Raw genomic sequence first — 19,953 nt, forward strand, 5'->3', positions numbered from 1 at the left:
CTTTGTTGATCATTGCTTGTATACCATGCAAGATGCCCTGGGTTTGATTCCTTGTTCAGTGTAGATTGCATGTGGTGTCGCACACCTATAATTCCAGGATTGAGGAGGGAGAGACTGCCTAAGCTACCTAGTGAGTTTGAGGCCGACTTGGGATACATGAAAACTTTTGTTCAAAAGCAAAGGTTCGTATGCAGAAATAATTTTATTTTATTATCTTTGCACTACTTAAGTTTGAGGCTTTGCTTAATGAGAGTTTTATGTCATATTTAGAAAGATACTAATGGAAATTTGTGGTGCATTTTCTTTGGGAAATGAAACAAAGCGCTGTCTTCTCTTTAGTTATTAGTGTCTTCAGTGGTCTGACATCCTGACTGTAGTGCTTTGTTAAAACACGAGGGGGGAGATGGGAAAGGGAAATGGAGGAAAAGTGAGGTGCTTGGTTTTGTTTCTTTAAGGGAAAAATGAATCGATATATCCAGGTTTTCTTAAATGCCAGGCCCTGCCGTTTCTGTCTGTGCTGAGGACTTGCTTGAGAAGTGGGTTTGTCTCTTCCAGCAGAGAGGCCAAGAGTGAAGGGAAACCAACTGGCTTTGATGTTAAATGCCAAGGAGAAGTTGGGGATCAAGAGCAAATTTGCAGTGGAGATCAACACAAGCTAAGGTTTTTGTTGTTTCAAAACCCTCTTACTCTTCTTCATGTGGGTTATAAAGTAAACGTCCTTGTCTCGGTTGGGAATTGTAGTGTGTTAGCTCACAGCTCTCCCAGAAATTAGGGTGCTTTAGTTTACTAACGGATCTCAGAGGTCTTGACTTATTTAGGGTTTTATTTTTGTCATCTCTGGTGAGAAAACTACTTACTATCGCTCAACTAGTTATCGAGTAATGACTGTAGAATCTCTGTGTCTAGGAAATAGTAGGTACTTCTGCACATGAGGCAGGGATTCACGGTACAGGATTCCCCCAGGATGTTAAGCCAATTCAGGGCCAAAGGAAAACGAGGCTGAAAATGGTGAAGAGGTGGCCAACATCCTTAGTACATTTTCTCTCAAACTGTAAGGATTTCTGGGTGTGATTTTTCCCTCTTTGCCATTCATTAGAATGGTGATCGTCCAAAGCCCTGACTTCAGGTTTAATCTTGTTTCCAGGTTGTTTCTCATGATTATAGACAGAAGTTTCTATCCTGCCTGGTCCTGTAGCCATTCAATACCCCCAAAACATACAGAAGCTTATATTAATAATAAACTGCTTGGTCTATTAGCTCAGGCTTATTATTAACTAGCTCTTACAATTTAAATTAACCCATACTTCTTATCTATGTTTAACCAGGTATCTTGGTACCTTTCCTCAGTGAGGCATTCTCATCTTGCTTCTGGCTGGCCACTGCATCTCTGCCTTTCCTCTTCCTAGAATCTGGTTGCCCTACCTATACTTCCTGTCTGGCTACTGGTCAAGCAGCGGTTTATTAAACCAACACGAGTGATAAATCTTTATAGCGTACAAGAGCATTATTCCACAGCACATGGTCAATTTTGAAATCCTTATAGTTGATTTCTTCTTATCACACCCCCCCCCCATACATTCCTCGCTTTTGCCAGGACTCGGACACCCACTGCAGCATTGCTGCTGTGTGCTGCCTTACCTGCAGCAGCATCGCTGCTGTGTGCTGTCTTACCTGCAGCAGCATCGCTGCTGTGTGCTGCCTTACCTGCAGCAGCATCGCTGCTGTGTGCTGCCTTACCTGCAGCAGCATCGCTGCTGTGTGCTGTCTTACCTGCAGCAGCATCGCTGCTGTGTGTGTGCTGCCTTACCTGCAGCAGCATCGCTGCTGTGTGCTGTCTTACCTGCAGCAGCATTGCTGCTGTGTGCTGTCTTACCTGCAGCAGCATCGCTGCTGTGTGTGTGCTGTCTTACCTGCAGCAGCATTGCTGCTGTGTGCTGTCTTACCTGCAGCAGCATCGCTGCTGTGTGCTGCCTTACCTGCAGCAGCATCGCTGCTGTGTGCTGTCTTACCTGCAGCAGCATTGCTGCTGTGTGCTGTCTTACCTGCAGCAGCATCGCTGCTGTGTGCTGTCTTACCTGCAGCCGCCTCAGACCAGCCTTGTACTCAGTTCCCACAGCCGCGAGTGTCTCAGCCTTCTTCGTCTCTGCACTGTGGTGTGAAGCCTGTGGAAAGGGTCCTGTTATTTGTTCATCGTCCGTCCTGGGGGAAAGTGTAGACATTCATATTGAATCGGTCTCTCTGGCTGTTAGGACAATCCTGCCAGTGTTCTGCTTAATATGGTTTACGTGGGTCAGAGAAGTCTACTAGGCTTAGTACATAAAGTTCTTTATCTAGTTAATAAAGAAAAAAATGTCTTAGGCCAGGCATGGAGGTGCATGATTGCAGGGCCAGGAGAGTAGGAGTGTGGAGGTAGCCTGGACTACACACGGGGACCTTGTTTTGTGTGTATGTCTGTCCCCTATTTATTTACTGTCTCATATACTTTCCAGATACTTGTGTCGATGATCTGTGGGTCTCCTGGTACTATGTGTGCTGGATAATGACCTGTTTATAAAGAGAAACAGAGGCAGGCATAGACTGAGATTTATATAGACAAAGCCTGGCCTATTCCACATCTGGGCAGGCCCCAGTCTTAAACAGCCCCTCTCTGCCTCCTGTGCTCTTCCTCCCCTCACCCCTACCCATAGTTTGTCTAGTCCCACCTGCCTTTCCAGTGAAGCTGAAGTTCAAACCTTGGCGAGTGTGCAGTTGTTCAGAAGAGAGTTGTGAGGGAGCCAACATTTTTGGAAATAGTTTTGATTTTCATAGATGTGTTTCCCTTTGCTCTAAGGAGTCAGGGTGTGTAGAGTTATTTGTTTTGTGTATGTGTGTGTCTGGGTGAGTGTGCATCACTTGTGCATGTGCCCGTGGAGGCCCCTAGACAGCAGTGGATGCCTTGGAGCTGGAGTGACAGGTGATTGTGAGCCACCCTGCGGGTGCTGCTTGTCAGTGCTCAGCCGTCTGTCCAGCTGGATGAGTTTTTGATACAGTTACGTGCAACACACATTATTGGATTACAGCACACACGTGTGCAAATATTAAGTCTGGTGTAAAGGTAAAGTTTTTATCTCCATCAATGCCCTGTAATGATTTTTTTTTGTTGTTTTTTAGGGAAGTGGTCTCATTGGCTACACCAGGCTGGCCTTGGACTCGTGAGGATCCATCTGCCTCTGCCTCCTGGGTGCTTAGATCAAGGCGTGCTCCTCCGCACCTGACGTTTCATAACGTCCTTAGCCTTCTTTAAGGTTTTCATACAAGAATGTCAGCTGAGCATTTTCTCCTCTCCACCACCCTCGCCGTTCCTGCCCCTCTCCGTTAGCACCATTTGTCCTTCTAGATGGGCCCACGTCTTTTTCCGTGTCATAAACATACAAGTGATTTCATGTCTCTCTATAACATCTAAGAACCATAACGACTTGTTTTACGAACAGATTTCCTGTGGTTGCTATCTGGCTTTAATTGGGCCTCATAGTTTAATTTTGCCTTTCTGTGATCGTTGTTGAAGTTGAGATGTCTTCATTAATTAACTGTCCTTTCCCTGAGCATCTTTTTATGTCTTTGGCATCTCTGGTGTGTGTGTCTGTGTGAGAGAGTCTTCCCTTTCCTTGAAAGAATTTTTATACAGTATCTCATATGTTCTATGAATTAATTTTGTATTGCTCTTTGAAAATATTTTATTGAGTTTATTAATTTGTGTTTGTATCTGTGGCTAGGCATGTGTATATGTCTCATTACTTTCTAGAATGTATCTGCTTATTGCGCATGCACACACACACACACACACACACACACACACAGCCCTGTGGTGGTGTTGCACGCCTTTAGGTCCAGCACTTTAGGGGGCAGAGGCAGGTGGATCTGAGTTTGAGACCAATCTGGTCTACAGAGTGGGTTCCAAAACAGCCAGGGCTACACAGAGAAACCCTGTCTCATAGAAAGGGAGCGGGGCAACAGAGGCTCACTTAGCTCAGGCTGGCTTTGAACTTCAAACGTAGCTGAGCATGTCCTTGAGCTCTTGGTCCCCCTGCTCGCACCATGGAGCACTATGATTACAGGTGGGTTCTACCTGGCCCAGTTTATCTTGAACCCACTTTTTGTTTTGTTTTTTGGTTTTCTGACACAGGGTTTCTCGGTAGCTTTGGAGCCTGTCCTGGAACTAGCTCTATGGACCAGGCTGGCCTCGAACTCACAGAGATCCACCTGTCTCTGACTCCCAGGTATGGAACCCATTATTATTTTGAGGGTCATATTTTAAGTAATTTCCCTTTACTTTCCATTATCATTTAATCCACTCTACCCTTCTGGTACTATGGCGACTGTGGAACTCTGTTCACTGGGTGTATCTTTTCTTGGGCTTTCAATACACTGCTTCATTGTTACAGGCACATCTACATAACTTAGTCTCCTTAGCATAATTGACATATTAATGTACCTTAAGAAGTTCACACGTGGTTTAAATTTGTTGTTTTAGATTTTTGTGATACTGGGGGATGATGTGGGTGTCTTAGATCTCTGGAAGTTGCTTACACTTCCTGTTTACTTAGGTAATAAATCCTTCTGGGGTCTTTGAAGAGTTAAAGACAGATAGTTATAATTACAGTTTTCCTTAGTTATGATAAAAGATAAATTAGATAAACTTTAGACTCACAGAAAATATTGTAACTAATTCTTGCTTTATACCTGTTTTGTTTGTATAATTTTATTATGTTAAAACCTTCCTTTTTAATTAGACAGAAAAAAGCAGATGATGTGGAATGTCCTTTTGTATATGTGTTACTTTTACTGGTTAATGAATAAAGCTGCTTTGGCCTGTAACATGGCAAAATATAGTCAGGCTGAAAGGGAAATAGAGAGAGTAGGTGAAGTCAGAGAGACGCCATGGAGCTGCCAAAGGAGGCAGATGCCATGTAACAGCTCAGAGAGCAAGAGGTAACAAACCATGAGCCTCATGATAAAATATAAATTAATAAAAATGGGCTAATTTAAAATATAAGAGCTAGCTAAAAATACACCTGATTTGTTGGCCAAACAGTGTTGTAATTCATCTACTTTCTGTGTGATCATTTGGGTCTGGGCAGCCAGGAAACAAATAGCAATTTCTGTCTTCAGCGGAACAAACCGAGGACTCTCCAGTGACCACAGGCCTCCTGTCTCTGAACTATACTCACCCCTCAGACTGTTTTAAAGCAGTCTTCTTGCTTTTGTGTGTCTTTACCCTTTTATTTTACTTTCCTGTTTTGTTTGTGACAGGCTCTACTGTATCCCCAGCTGGCCTCCAGCTTGTAACCAATGATAAATTTGGACTTTTAATTCTCCTGTCCCCACCTTCTGAGCTCTGGGATTACAGACATATTCCACCATGCCGGGCCCATGTCGTTTCGGGATCAAACCCAGGGCTTTGTCCATGCTAGGCAGACACTCTATTAGTTAAGCGGTAGCCACAGCTGGCGTCTTCATTCTTCTCCAGATGTATATACTGTTACTGACCATTCTGTAGTGTGATGGCAACTCAGCTTTCGCCGTCACCTCTGATGACCTTGCTTGCTTGTTCGCAGCCGTGGCCCCCATTGCCGGGCTGTGTTGTCTCACTCAAGAGTCTTCTCTTTCTTCTTCAGTGCTGTGTGCGAGCTTGTGTAGCTTGGGTGGTTTTGAATGTTTTATGAGGTACAATGTGGTGATCCTTGGGTGCATACCCTTGAAGGCCTGTTAATTATAGATGTCTCTTTATTACTGGGAAAGCAGTGTCAGCGGCAGCTTGGTTTGCTCCAAGTTTCCCTGCTCCAGTGTGTTCTCCGTTCACATCTCCAGGTTACATCACACTGAATGCTACATTATTGCATTTAATAAGTAAGCTTTTGCATTCTAGGACAGAGTATAATGTACATTGCTTGGATTATTATAAATATTATAATAATTATTATGAATAATTTTGAGATCACTAAATCAGTAACTTTGGTCTTGCTGAATATTCCATGACAGGGTTCTATAAGCCAGAGATGACGCTGTCCTTTCCCATCTGTCCAGGGCTTTATGAATTATGTTTTTATTTATTTGTTTGTTTAAGTCCGGGTTTCACTGTGTATCTCTGGCTGTCCTGGAACTCACTATGTAGACCAGATTTGCCTCGAACTCACAGAGATCCGCCTGCCTTTGCCTCCCGAGTGCTGGGATTAAAGGCGTGCGCCACCACACCTGACCTTAGTTGTTTTCTTTTGAAACAGGGTCTCATGCAGCCCAGGTTGGCTTCAAACTCATGATATATCTGAAGATGACTTCTGGTCATTACATTTTCATTTCTCAAGGGGTGGGACTAAAGATGTGTGCCGCCAAGCCCAGTTAATCCTGGTAGGGTTTGAACACAGGGTTTCAGGGCGTTTACCAATTGAGCCACACCCCAGCCCCTTGTCTCAAGGTGATATCAGGAAGTTTCAGTAAGAGAGATTTTTAGGTTTTATTTGATTACTGACAGTGACTAAGCTTGTATGAAGTCTGATAAAATTATAACAGTGAATGTTCTGACTCCAGAACCTGCTTAGATGATGAAACAATCCCCCCGTTGGAACTGTTCTCCCTGCTGATGTGTTTAAACAGGGTTGACTACAATGGCCCTCAGCACTGACGGCAGACATCATCACCATCAGTATATCCCAGTGTATCCCATGTCGTGTTCAGATCCTTCTGTGTCCCCTCCTCAGCCGTCAGACCCACCTTTCCTGCTAACCGCTCTTGCTCATTATCCTAATAGAATTGACATCTAACACTTCACCAGTCTGCAGATATTTGTCAGGTTCCAACTATTAAATCTCAGTGCCCCCTCTACTGTCTTCTTAGCTCTTGTTTACCTGACATTGTGTTAAGTTTGGAGGATACAGCAGAGAATTGAAAAGTGCCCGAACTCAGAAGATGGCACACAAACCGCTGTCTAGAGTTAGGTCCCAAAACAGGCATGTGCACCACGGACCAGACTTAGACTTTAAGACACACACATGACTAGAATGCACAGGTGACAGAAGAGGACACTGTGACAGGTGACAGCACAGGACACACTGACAGGTGACAGCACAGGACACACTGACAGGTGACAGCACAGGACACACTGACAGGTGACAGCACAGGACACACTGACGGGTGACAGCACAGGACACTGACAGCTGATAGCACAGGACACTGACAGGTGACAGCACAGGACACACTGACAGGTGACAGCACAGGACACTGACAGGTGACAGCATAGGACACTGACAGGTGACATCACAGGACACACTGACAGGTGACAGCACAGGACACACTGACAGGTGACAGCACAGGACACTGACAGGTGATAGCACAGGACACACTGACAGGTGACAGCACAGGACACTGACAGGTGATAGCACAGGACACTGTGATGGGTGACAGCACAGGACACTGTGATGGGTGACAGCACAGGACACTGTGATGGGTGACAGCACAGGACACACTGACAGGTGACAGCACAGGACACTGTGACCCGTGTCAGCACAGGACACTGTGATGGGTGACAGCACAGGACACTGTGACGGGTGACAGCACAGGATACAAACTGATTTTGTGCTTTCCTATTCGTGAGGAGAAAATCCCAACATAGGTGATTCTGTTGTTTAGTATGAACATTAGTCACCAAGCTGAGCGGGACAGAGCCGTCAGGACGGAGCCATGGTTTAGAGATACAGAGCCTAGTGTGACAGTGACGCAGAGCACAGTGATTGGGGTGAGTCGGGATGCAGAGCAGGGGTGGACACGTCCTCATTGTCCTTCGTTCAGTGCACACCCAGGGTCCTCCATGCCGGTCTGGAACACCACTGTGGGGTCTCAGACCTTAAGTAAAGTCCACAGTGGGGACCCAGCAGAGATGGTGCAGTCTTCAGCTGAAGTTACGGGAGGACAGAAAGACTGGAGAAATAGTTAGGAGGAAGAAGGGGTTTCTGGTTAGGTAGAAAAATGGAAAAGAAGGAAGGAAGGAGAAGGGCAAATAGAGTTTTCTGTTTGGGAACTGTCCCGAGCTATGATTAGTGAGGACAGAAAACCAAAGAACAAGTTTGGAGAGAATGGTGAACTTGTTTAAAAACCTTTTTTTACACTTGTTTATTGAGTTGGTAGGAGGTAGGGGTCTCATGTTCCACAGTGTATATGTGGAGGTCAAGGGACAACTTGGCAATGTCAGTTCTCTCCCATCTTCTGTGTTCCAGGGGTCCCGAACTCAGGTTGTCTGACTTGGCCTTACCCACGGAGCCATCTTCCTGGTCCCATCAACTTGTTTGAAGTGGAGCTGTGGTGTCTGTAGGTCACTGTAGTAAGAAGGCCGCTTGTTTGTTTCCCAGCTACCCAGACTCCCGAAATAACCACACAGAAACCGTAGTAATTAAATCACTGCTTGGCCAATTACTTAAGTGTATTGCTAGCTAGTTCTTACATCTAGAATTACCCCATCTCCATTACTTTTCATTTTACCACAAGGCTCATGGCCCACCGGCAAGGTTTCAGCATGTCTGCCTCTGGCGGCGTCTCCATGGCTTCTCCTTACTCCGCCTTTCTTCTCCCAGCATTCAGTTTAGTTTTTCCCGCCTAGCTCTATTCTTTTGCCCTATCACAGGCCAAGACAGTTTCTTTATTAACCAGTGGTATTCACAGCATACAGAGGGAAATCCCACATCAGGTCATTGAGAGGTGTGGGCCCCAAGAGGAATGTGGAGACAGAGCCAGGTATACACTGCTGGAAGGATTAGCATAGCTACCAAGGTAATTGACATCCTCCAGGCATGGCAGAAGGATCAAAGACTGAGTGAGCCAGCACTTAGTCATGTAATCCTCACAATAACCTCCGTGGAAGAATTACTTATCGTCCTGTTCAAACATGGTGTCTGAAGCCCCATAAGCAGCCAGGTCACCCAGGTTGTGAACGGGAGCAGCTGCCGGGTAGTCAGGGGACACGGGGACGGTGATAGTGAAGGGAACAGAGGGGGTTGACTTGGTCAGGTATTTAGTTGGTAGTTAGAAGAGTGGCATGTGGTGTTAGCTCTGGTGAGGACACTTGGAGATGAGGAGCCGGGCGAGGAGAATGCACGTTGTTTGTGTGTGTGCGGACGTTGATTGTGTGTGCACGCGTGTCCTTTTTTGTGAAGCACATGATGATGGCTGACACTTTTTGAGGCAGGAGCTCAATATGTAGCGTAGCGTGACCAATAAAAACCCAGAGACAGGTATTGGGGTTCAGGCTGAAGATAAGAGAAGCAAAGCAGCCAGCCGCTAGAGAGCTCTTACCTCTATTAAAGTCTCGAGACTGAAAGAGAGCGAGTTCCTGTCTCATCCCACCTATATTCCCCTCTAGTGCTGGGATTAAAGGAGTGCACCACCACCACCCGGCCTCTGTGGGGCTGGGATTAAAGGTGTGCACCACCACTGCCCGGCCTCTGTGGGGCTGGGATTAAAGGTGTGCACCACCACTGCCCGGCCTCTGTGGGGCTGGGATTAAAGGTGTGCACCACCACTGCCCGGCCTCTGTGGGGCTGGGATTAAAGGTGTGCACCACCGCCGCCCGGCCTCTGTGGGTAACTAGTATGGGGGCTGGGATTAAAGGTGTGCACCACCACTGCCCGGCCTCTGTGGGGCTGGGATTAAAGGTGTGCACCACCACTGCCCGGCCTCTGTGGCTAACTAGTGTCGGGGCTGGGATTAAAGGTGTGCACCAGCGCTGCCTGGTCTGTATGGCTGAGTAGTATGGCTGCTTTCCTCTGACCTCCAGGCAAGCTTTATTTATTAAAACACAAATAACATACTGCTATAATGTAGACTGGGCTGAGTGTAACCCACTGAGATACGCTTGCCTCTGCTTCCTGAGGGCTGGGATTAAAGGCGTGGGTGGTTAACATTTATGGTTGATTGGTTGATTGAGCAATGTGAGTAAGGGTAGGAGAGGGAGTCGTTTACAGAAAACGGGGTACGTTCAGTGGCACGCACATGCATGGTGAGGGGGTTGTCCTAGAAGGAAGTCTGGATAGCCTTGCTCTTGAGCCAAGACAAGGGCTCGTGTGAATGTAGGTGGGCGTGCAGGTGGGCGGGAAGGAAGCTGGGAAATTAGCAAGGTGCTAGATGACTTCTTCCTGAGGCCTTGAGACAGACACTCAGGAGTTGTCTCGGGAGAAGGAGCCCCTGGGTCAGGGAGGACCAAGAGGTGTCCATTTGTTTATTATGTGTGTGTGGTGGTGGACCTGCGGAGGTCAGGGAGCAGCTGGAGGGATCCAGTTCTCCCGTCCTCCATGTGTCTCCAGTTGAGGTCTTCAAACTTGGCGGTCATTGCCTCTACCCACTGGGCCACCTTGGTCAGCTCTGTCATTAGACGTGGACTGTCCCGTTTGTTTTCCTGGTGCTAGGACTTAGAGCACTGTGGCCTTGCCTGAGGAGTGGGTTTAGTGATTGGAGGAAGCTTCCAGGTGTGGAGGAAAGGAGGAAGATGAGGAGCCAAAGACCAAATGTTGAGGAGTTTGAGTGCTGGTTGTGGGGAAATTGCTCACCTCACCGTGAGGCTTCCTGTGTGTAGTGGAGGAAGTTAAATCTGTCTTCTCATCTGGAGCTCTCAGGACTCCGGGGAGGCTTGTGCACCACCGTTAGGGAACAGCTAATGGATCCAAGCGAGACCAGCCGCTGCTCATAGTAGCTCCTAGGCCTGTGTCTTTAGGGGCTGGAAACCTAAGATCAGGTTGGCTGTGGGATACTTTGTTTCTGGGGGGAGAGGTCACGGCCAGGAGAGGAGACAGACAGGAGGGTGAAGTTGTGAATGTTGTGTGTTCCTCCTGTGTGACGTGGCTCACTCTGCAGCCACCCTTTAAGAATGGTGCTCACCCCCTAGAGCCCCGGAGGTGTGGCTGTGGAGATTATTGTAATAACTTAACAAGCTACGGAGGTGGTAGGGCCCTTTTTACAATTAAGCCTCTAATCTTTAGGCTCTTAGAGATCCCAGAAACCTGGGTGCTTCCTTCCCCTGCATGAAGCCGCCGTTAAACGACTCGGTGCTTGGAAACTTCTTCACAGGAAGACATGGGGGAACACATGGGGTGCAGCAACAGAGGGAAGCTTTTACAGAATTTATTCTCTTACGGCTGAGAATACTACTGTTCTGTCTCCACTCTGGTTACCTAGTTTCTGAAGCTCTTATTTCCCCCCCCCCATGTTCCCCCATATTGAAGAATATTAGATATTCTTCAAAGTGAGGCATAGTTTGAAAAACGAAACCATTCTTGAGCTTAAACCGTCGTCTATAACCGTGCTCTCCCGTTTCCTGAGAAACAACAGGAAGGATACGCTTTCTCTAAATAAACTGAGTAGCCTGACTGTGAACTCGGGGCAGTGGTGATCAAAGATCCCAGCGTGGTCACCCAATGGGAGGTTCGCAGTCATTCATTCCTATAACCTCGGAAAGTCAAGTCTAACACTAGTGTTGTTTATGAGTATGAGAATATATGCATAGTTTGGAAGCATGCCTTGAGTGTGCTTGAGATGGTCTTGGCATCAAGGCTGTCTCCTAAGATGTAGTTGATTAGTGTGGTGTATGTCAGCCGGGAAATAGCCTTCTTAGCCGTCACACGTGCGTGGTGGGGGCGTGAAGAAGAGCGGTCCCCAATGGACTCATTGAAGGCTTGGCCACCTGCTCGTGGAAATCTTTGATAGGATTAGAAGAATTGGGGGTGTGGCCTTGTTGGGAGAAGTATGTCACTAGGGGTGGGCTTTGAGGTTTCAAAAGCCCATGCTAGGCATAGTCCCTTCCTCCCTCCTTCCCATTTCTTCTCCCTTCCTCCCCCCTCCCTCTTTCCTTTCTTTCCTCTCTCCTGTCTGTCTTTCTTATGGATCAGAGTGCAGCTGTCAGTGGTCTTCAGCGCCTTGCCTGCTCCCATGCTCCCTGCTGTGATGGTGGTGGACTCTGGAAGGATAAGCAAGCCCCTAATTAAATGCTTTTTTTCCTTCCTTCCTTCCTTCCTTCCTTCCTTCCTTTCTTTCCTAGAGTTGCCTTCATTGAGGTCCTGAGTTCAATTCCCAGCAACCACATGGCGGCTCACAGCCATCTATATGAGGTCCAATGCCCTCTTCTGGCCTACAGATATGTGTAGATAGAGCACTCATGCGTAAACTAAATAAATGAAGTAAAAAAGTGTTTAGTGCTTGCCTTAGAGTTTATGGCTGACCCCCCCCCCCCCCCGTGCACCTCACTTTTACTATCATTGTTATTAGTGGCATGCCCAGCTTTAGGATTGACCTGACTGGGGCGAGGGAAATGAAGAAATAATGGGCTCGTTATAGCGAAAAGCGCTGGGATCCAATGGGCCACGCATTCTGATGGAACCACACCAGCAGCCTGGAAACTCAACAGTTTTATTAAATAAGATGACAGAGGATTGGGTTAGCTCATCTCAGCAGGGTCTCTGTGGGAAGCCATCTTGAGGTTGATGTATTCTACAGGCACTGTCAGCATCCATGGTTGGACCAAGGTCTTGCAATTCTGCAATCCCTGACTGAGGGAAGACTGTGTTCCCATAGGTTTGAGGCTTTAGGGTCTTTGACACGGCCATACCCATGTGTGAATGTTGATTCTTACAGGGGTGCACTCATTGTGTGTGTGTGTGTGTGTGTGTGTGTGTGTACGCGCGCGCACGCGCGCGTGTGTGCCCGCCCATGTGCACACACGCATGTGCATCACTCATGGATGTCATGGTGCATGTATGGGGTCAGGGGTTAATCCTGTGGCGTCATTTCTCCTTCCACACCTCCACACAGGTTCTGGGAATCAAATTCGGGTCATCAGGCTATACGAGTCCGTTCCCCCATGGGCCATCTTGCTGGCCACCAGCATCTGCTTTTTAAAGGGAAAGATGGTTCCACATATGTGAGATGCATAGAATAAAATTTGGAAGGCCTGTCCACAGATACCTTAAGAATAGCTGTCGCTCAGTGATGGTTATAGATGGTTTTTAGAAAGATTTATTTGTAATTGTGTGTGTATTATCTGTGTGTGTGCATGTGAGTGCTGGAGCCCTAGGAGGCCAGAGGTGTTGGAGCCTCAGGAGCTGAAGTTGCAGGTAACTGTGAGCTGCCCAGAATGGGTGCTGGGAACTGAACTCTGTTCTTTGGCAAGAACAGTGTACTCTCTGAAGAGCTGAGTCATCTCTCTAGCCCTAGAGATGATTTTTGCTTTTTAAAAAATACAGCTTTCTGTATTATCTGAATTTTAAAAATTACCAGCTTTTACATTTATTATCAAAATGAACCCAGTTCTTTTCATTTTGAAGAGAAGAGGTGAACCACAGCTCAGCCACCTGAGAGGGAGCCAGTGTGCTCCCTGCCTGTTTGGAGTTAGGGATGAGCATACAGCCCCACATCACCTCCTCCTTCTGGGCAGGAAGAAGACAGAGATGGTTGGTTTTTATTTATCATTTCCCATCCTGTTTCTTCTCCATCTGTAGAACAAGAGTGAGCCGGCAGCCTGACTTGGGAGTCCGTCCGCTCGCTCCAGGGCGCTAGAAGAAGGTTTCTTCGCAGAGCTCATTGCCTTGCTCCTGGCTTTTCCCTGCACGGAACTGCTCTGCCTCTTTCTTCTCTTTTGAAAAAATAATGAGCGGAGTACGAGCGTTCCCAAGCTACCTTAAAACATAGCTTTTCAATAAAACCTAGAACGGTTCAGTTTTGTTTATAAACATGCTGTTGGTGGTTTTGCTGGCATGAGTCCTGTGAGCGAGTCAGATGTGGGGGGTCACTCTTGAAAGGTGTGGGCTAGAAATGACGGAGGTGAGCCTGTCTGGTGACTAGGACGTGTTTGAGAAAATTGTGATTGCTGTTATTGTGACATTGCTAACTGTATTTTCTGAATTCATTTGGGTTTCTTATATAAAGCAAATCCAGGTTTGGGAAAAATAGCATGTCTTAATGCGAATAGACAGGAGGTAACTCTGTTGATTGTTAATATTTTCGAGGTACTGCAGATTGGCTGTAAGGCTCCTGTATGACAAGCATGTACCACAGCCACTGAATGAGCTCACGTATATGAATAACTGCTATAAGGGATTATGAACAGAACGTAACATTTTTTTATGATACTTTTATAGGAGATGTTTTGCAAGTGAGTGAATTCCTGGGGACCTTTAAGAGAATATTGAAATGTTAATGAGTTTTTGTCATTAGTAATAAAATTTCTATCACACTTTGAGTTTGACTTTATATTCATTTTTGAGCAAGGGTGTGATATGTCAGAGGGTCAGATTCGCAGAGGAACACTAGTGTGGGTTCTGGGGACTGCCCCTGCCTTACCCATGGGGCCATGGGGCCCTGCTGCCATTTCTTTCTCCCCTCCATTGTTTGCTGAGGGGAAAATCAGAGTGAGAACCAGACTAGGGCTAATGGCCTGAGGCGGAGGAGAAATGACCTGTGGTCATGCTGAATGCAGAGGAGGGTAACCTGAAGCCGAGTCCTCACCCCCAGAAGCAGCTGCGGGTCAGGTTACCTTTGCTCTTGTAGATGTGAAGCTAATGCTTTAATGGCCTACTGCGCTCAGGTGCTAATTTCTGCTCCGCTTTCACCCATTATTTCTCTGTGCCTCCCTGCCTGGTCTAATCTTTCGCTCCTGGAAGGAAGAAATCGTGGGGTCTGTGTTCCACAGATGCCCACTGTGAACTCCAGACAGGACAATAGTGCGTTATGAAAAGCGGAGTGGAGATTCTAAGCTGATGGAAAGGGCTCTGGCCGCCAGGATCCTCAAGGTCGTATTCACAACTGTAGTCTCTAATGGACTTACTATAAACCTCTATTTACACCCATAAATAAACCTCATAAAATAACCTATTTTAGATATTTTCCGGATTAAAGCTCTTTTCCATTTTCAGTGTTAATTCGTAGGTCATTCGTGTATTTGGTAGAGCAGAACATTTTACAGCTTTAAAATGTAGCCGCCCGAGTTTTATTCCTGCTTCATGGATGGCGCCCAGCAGCTCTGAGTTGAGTGTTGCTCACTAGGTAAACTTCCCGCGGGTACAGCGTCGGGCAGGTGCTCCTGCGATGTCCTCCTCCAGGAAGGTGTGCCCCTCACCATCCCGGGGTACAGAAAGTCTGCAGCTATAGCTTGTGTAGAAGGCACCAAACCTCTGCCCTTCATCTCTCTTCAGTCAGTAACATTATGAATTAATTAAGCCTTTTATGGTAAAACTTAAAAAATTAACACAAATTTGGCCATAGCTTGTCCCTTGTGCAATGACTAACAAGATGGGCTTGTTTCTCTTTTTCTTTTATGAGTTTTCTAATCCCTGAGCTTTTTGCTTTTCTGGACAAATTCAATTATTTGGCTTTTATTTTTGAAACAGGGTCTTACTGTGTACTAAGTTAACCTCAAATTTAGAGATTCACTTGCCTCTGCCTCCTGAGTGCAGGGTTAATCTGCCATTCTCTACCCTCAGTGATTTGTTTGTTTGTTTAGGTTTTCTTTGAAATTTTTTCGACAGTCCTCATTTTCCTGTTTGAAGTTTCTATGGGAAACCTCATTTGCCAAAGATGATCTTCTGGGATAAGGCAAAGGAAGCATGGATAGGAGCGCGAGCTTCCGACAGGGAGCAGATCTCCAAAGCTGGGCTTCAGTGCCCTGGGGCTGGGGTACCCATTCTGCCCAGGGAGTGGAGAGCATTGAGACTTCTGGAGGAAGGGTGTCTACGTGGGACTCCGTGTCATGGAGTATGTATAGATCCCTGACTGTTGCAAGCTTTATGCCGGAACAGCCCAGAAAAGCACCACTCTGGCCCTGGCTGTGTCTCTGTCAGAAACTGAAGTAGATTCTTATTATTAGTTTCTCTTTAAAAGAGGGACACATTTACATGCGACTCTTACGTATTTGTAAAGCTCCATACAGTTATTCCTTCTGCACGACTTTGTGGTTCTGCAGTTTCTCCTTCTACACCTTGCTCCTTGATTGTTTTTCAGAATCTATTACTATTTTGAGATAGATATTTATTTCTCATGAATATGTAGCCCAAAGAGGCAGAAGTGTGTTCAAGGACATTTCAAAAAATTGCTGTCCTAATCCCAAACAGAAATTGATGCGACAGTTTTTGTGAAACTAAAGCGAGCAACCCAAATAGCAATTTTAAAAACCAAACATTCTGACACAGCAAGATTCAGAGATAGACAGAGGCGATACTTAGGTGTTGAGGATTGGTGGATGATATTAGAAGCCCCAGCTGTTTTCTGTGATTAGACTATCGTTTCTGTAAGGGCAGACAACATCGTGTATGTAGTAGGAGCTCCCTAGTTCATGACATGATAGTCTGTGAGGATTTGTTGATATTGCATGGTGTGACATCATCCGAAATGTGTATGTTGTGTGTTCAGAGCCAAGGCTCCAGCGAGGTCACAGCCTGAAGTCCCCTGGATTCATTGCATTTTTTATTCTTAATTAATTTTCTGTCATTGGTTATGCCAGATTTCTTGTGACCCCTGCATTGACTTATGTGACCTCATAATGGGGTGGACTCCCAGTTTCTGAAGCTGTGTAAGAAGAGAAACAAGCGTGTACATTGTAGCAACTTGCTGCTGAAGATAGGCTTGCAAACCGGAGGCGAGCCGGCAGAGTTTGAGCTCGGCTGTAATTTCTGCTCCTCTTCATAGTCTCTGTGCCTTGTGTGGGCTTGAAGATCTTTGGAGCCAGCCATCCTGCTCTTGCCTTCCACCGGATAAGCTGGTTTTGCCTGTGATTTCATCAGTTACATAGTTGAGATCTTGTTCCTATTTGGTTTTTATAAAAAAGTTGGCTGTTTAAAAATAAGAACTTTCATCTGGTTCTTTGTTATGGCAAAATAGTAAATCCTCATCTGATGAAAATATAGAAATAGAGGAAGCAGTTGCAGGCTTGTCTTCAGCGGATTCGGGGTGGATTCCAGGCTCTGCATCACTTCCCGGCTGATTCCTGGGGCGACTTCCCGTCTTTCCTCATGCTCCTTCACTGGTATGCAAAACGGGAACACCAGCCTTGGCATCATCTTGTCGCCTACCTGGGACCTTTGGGAAAAGCATTCATGCTACATGTACGTGGATGCAGCAGAGTGTTTCTCTATGAAGTAGACCAGGTGCTCTCCATGTGCACAGACTTCCTGCCTGTGCCTCCTGTCTGTGCCTCTGGGGCACACAGTGGTGCGGTGGGCATTGATGGTTGAGCTGTGTAGAAGTGGGCTGGGGGAATGGCCTTAGGCATCTTGCCTGTTTGCCTAACCCCGTCCTAACACCTAGAGATCGCTGAAGCCTCCCATCTTTTGCTTCAGTGGTACTGAAAATAGCCCTGCTTCCCCTTTTCTTCTCCGTGCTTTTAGCTCACAAAGACTAAGGCTGCTTATTTGAGATTTTTCCCTTACAGACCAGGCCAGACTTGAATCTCCCTCCACTCTATGGTATTTTCTGTGGTCTCTGTTACTTTGGTGTCCTTTGCTTTTCAGCGCTTTGGTGTGAAGACGCCGTGTTTATAAAGAAAGCCTTGGGGTCTTTCAAGTAAATTCATTCTTAAACTAATCCAAGTTGGCTCCGACCCTTTGAGATTTTAAAATTGCTTTGCTCCGGTTTTTTGCGCATTTTTGAAATATTAAAAATGTTTTTGAGGGGGTGGGTCATGGGAAAAGATTCCCCAGGGCTGTTTGTTCTTAGAAAACTGTCAGTCTGCATGGAGAGGTTTTATGCAGGGTTCAAGTCTGCCAGGTGCGCGGCTCCTCGAACTTGAGCCCCCACGGCTTGTTTGGTATTTATTCTGTGTTTTCAGGGTCTACAGTGGGAGACAGAGCCTCTTCCAGTTAACTGCCTTCAGTCCTTCCCATTGTCCCAGGGGAGAAAGGTCTGAAGGAAAGCCTGGGTTTGTGTTGGAGCTGCATGTCAATAAATGAGGATCAAAAGATCCTCTGTTCTGTTTTTTTGTCTTTGAACCAGGACTTTGAACACAGACTTGTTTTGAATATTGCCGCCTTTGGGTGTGATTATGCAAGTCAATAGAATTTTGGGGTTTTAAAGCCCTTTTTCATAATAGCTGCAGAGGTATGAAATTGCAAGGAAAACAAAAATACTTTCCACCCCCCCCCTAAACCATTTGTACAAAGCAGTCTTTGAGTGCAGGTGGTCTTCGCTTTACAGGGATCTGTAGATCTTCCTGCCATAGGTCCTTCTCATTTAAATCCCAGTTACTCAAGTCTGCCCAAACCTCTGTGTGTGTGTGTGTGTGTGTGTGTGTGTGTGTGTGTGTGTGTGCCTATGCACCTGTGTGTGCATGCCTGTGTACACCTGTGTGTGTGTGCACACCTGTGTGTGCTGGGGTATTTCCACATCATGAAGGTGGAGAGCCTACTACTGTAAGCTGTCCTCTGACCTCTAGATCACCCATGTTGAGGCAGTTAGGTAGGCAGGCCCGTGCACGCACATACACACAGAATAAGCAAATGTAATAAAAAAGAATAAATGAGATCTTAATGTATTTAAAAACATTTGGAATTTAAGCCATTAAGATTGAAGCAGATGTTCATGTGACAATGCACTTTGCCCAGCGAGGTCTCCCATGTTGGTTATCATTATTATTTGAAGCATAAGGTTGTTGCCTTGGTCTCTAGTATATACTTGGTACGGATGAGTTCTTTGACCTTGGTGCTAGAACTGTCGAGGATCCTTGTTTTCGTAAATTCGGAATCCCACTGTAGTCTGGAAGGCCGCTGGCTGAGGACCAGGGTTCCCAGCACCTGCATCAGGTGGCTCCGGGCCTCCTGAGAATCCAGTTTTGGGGGATCCCCGCGGACACCTGCACTTACGTGGTGCCCTCGGCACTGTGCTGTGGCTGGGAAGAGACACAGACCCAAGGCAGCGCTTACAAAATTAAATATTGGGGGCTTGCTTACGGAGTCAGAGGTTCAGTCCATGACCATCATGGCAGAGAGGTCAACACTGGAGCCCGTGTGAAACCTCAAAGCCCCCATCCTCAGTGACATACTTGCTCCAGCAAAGCCACAGGTCCTAATTCTTCTCAAATAGTGCCACTCCCTAGTGACTAAGCATTCACATGTGAGCCTGTGAAGGCCATTCTTATTCAGACCATCATACGTGTACACATTTCATACATATCATACACATATCATACACATATCACACACGGTACACATATCATACACATATCACACACGGCACACATATCATACACATATCACATGTGGTACACATATACACATATCACACATGGTACACATATACACATATCACACGTGGTACACATATCATACACATATCGCACATGGTACACATTTCATACACAGACACATAGAAATACACACCAGTGATAACTAAATGAGTCTTTTAGCTAACGCTTAGTCCCTGCTCGAGAACACTTGGTGCCAGCACTCAGAACAGCCAGATCCTTGTGTCCCTGGAAATGTTCTGTTTCTGTGTTTCTTCTCTGTTCTCCAGCCTTGGCCGTCCCTGTGATTTAACAGAGATTCTCTTAGGGAGCGAAGCAGTAAAGCTTGGCTTCATGGGCTCACTAAGACCACATAGTTCTCTGCGGGCTTCTCTAACCCTGCAGCTGGTCTCCCACCGTAGCCAGGAAACACCTGTGGAAGGAGGGGACTCCCGGCAGAGTAATCAAAGCCAGTTGGGGAGGCAGTGGACATGCCAACTGTAATTGGGACTGATGTCGATCTCAGAGTTGAAGGTACATTGTTTGCCTAAACACAGCCATGATTTTAACCTGTAGGTCTATAGCAAGCAGTCACGTAAGGTTATTTTTTCATGCATGAATTACTTTATTGATAATTCTCGACCAGACTATTGGCCATTGAATGTATAGCCCAGTGCCATTCAGTGCATTTGTGGAGTTTGCAACCATTGTCATGTTTTTAGATATTTGTCACTTAA

General features: G+C 46.3%; 1 protein-coding gene across 5 annotated transcripts in view; it reads left to right on the forward strand.

Moving 5' to 3' along the window:
* Lrrc8d (leucine rich repeat containing 8 VRAC subunit D) overlaps positions 1 to 19,953 on the forward strand; it is a 105,053-nt gene that overhangs the window by 28,407 nt on the left and 56,693 nt on the right. Inside the window, exon 3 of one of the 5 annotated variants that reach the window (XR_005973405.1) lies at positions 13,509 to 13,690. The exons of the other annotated variants lie outside the window; for them this stretch is intronic. The gene's annotated coding sequence lies outside the window, so the exon portion shown is untranslated. Of the gene's footprint in view, positions 1 to 13,508; positions 13,691 to 19,953 lie in introns of those variants that run through there. 5 annotated transcript variants of the gene reach the window in all.

Source organism: Microtus oregoni, unplaced genomic scaffold (genome assembly GCF_018167655.1).
Source record: "Microtus oregoni isolate MIOR12 unplaced genomic scaffold, Mior012 000072F_ref0000427, whole genome shotgun sequence".
In the NCBI taxonomy this organism is placed as follows: Eukaryota; Metazoa; Chordata; class Mammalia; order Rodentia; family Cricetidae; genus Microtus; species Microtus oregoni.